Genomic DNA, 1,423 nt, shown 5'->3' with positions numbered 1-1,423 from the left:
GTTCATACCGTTCAGAAATATGGTTCAAATATGTCCCAAATAAGAACATGGAAGACCTGGAGGTTGTGGGTTAGATTCCCACTCCGGGTGACTGTCTGTGAGGAGTGTGGTGTGTTCTCCCTGTGTCTGCGTGGGTTTCCTCCGGGTGACTGTCTGTGAGGAGTGTGGTGTGTTCTCCCTGTGTCTGCGTGGGTTTCCTCCGGGTGACTGTCTGTGAGGAGTGTGGTGTGTTCTCCCTGTGTCTGCGTGGGTTTCCTCCGGGTGACTGTCTGTGAGGAGTGTGGTGTGTTCTCCCTGTGTCTGCGTGGGTTTCCTCCGGGTGACTGTCTGTGAGGAGTGTGGTGTGTTCTCCCTGTGTCTGCGTGGGTTTCCTCCGGGTGACTGTCTGTGAGGAGTGTGGTGTGTTCTCCCTGTGTCTGCGTGGGTTTCCTCCGGGTGACTGTCTGTGAGGAGTGTGGTGTGTTCTCCCTGTGTCTGCGTGGGTTTCCTCCGGGTGACTGTCTGTGAGGAGTGTGGTGTGTTCTCCCTGTGTCTGCGTGGGTTTCCTCCGGGTGACTGTCTGTGAGGAATGTGTTTTGTTCTCCCTGTGTCTGCCTGGGTTTCCTCCGGGTGACTGTCTGTGAGGAGTGTGGTGTGTTCTCCCTGTGTCTGCGTGGGTTTCCTCCGGGTGACTGTCTGTGAGGAGTGTGTTTTGTTCTCCCTGTGTCTGCCTGGGTTTCCTCCAGGTGACTGTCTGTGAGGAGTGTGTTGTGTTCTCCCTGTGTCTGCCTGGGTTTCCTCCAGGTGACTGTCTTTGAGGAGTGTGGTGTGTTCTCACTGTGTCTGCATGGGTTTCCTCCAGGTGACTGTCTGTGAGGAGTGTGTTGTGTTCTCTCTGTGTCTGCGTGGGTTTCCTCCGGGTGACTATCCGTGAAGAGTGTGGTGGGTTTCCTCCGGGTGCTCCAAAAACACACGTTGATGTGAGTGTGTGTTACCCTGTGAAGGACTAGCGCCCCCTTCAGGGTGTGGTCCTGCCTTGCGCCCAGTGATTCCGGGTAGGCTGCGGTTGTAATTTTAAGGTAAAAACACTTCGTAGTGATCCTTTAATCTCTGCTAGGGAGAGGGAGCACCAGAGCATCATGGGATCCATGTCCTCACTTGTCCCTCTGTTCATCTCCCGCAGCTCAACATTCGTGTCAAGAGACACAACAGTGTTATACAAGTTTTATAAACATGTTGGTGTTTTAGAGCCAGGGAGGTGACCATATTTGGTTAGATATCAGTTCTCTTTGCCAGGAATTGATAAAGCCTCGTTCTAACAAGTTTGAAACGTTATGTAGCCTATGTTATGACACGGTGCACTAAAGTGGGAAATGATTCACATTTGTAAAGCCCAGCTACTGCTGAGGTAAGATACTGGCCGCTGTGAGGGTGTCCTTTGCGG

Source organism: Hoplias malabaricus, chromosome Y (genome assembly GCF_029633855.1).
Source record: "Hoplias malabaricus isolate fHopMal1 chromosome Y, fHopMal1.hap1, whole genome shotgun sequence".
In the NCBI taxonomy this organism is placed as follows: Eukaryota; Metazoa; Chordata; class Actinopteri; order Characiformes; family Erythrinidae; genus Hoplias; species Hoplias malabaricus.
Note: the sequence above shows the minus strand (reverse complement) of the source record.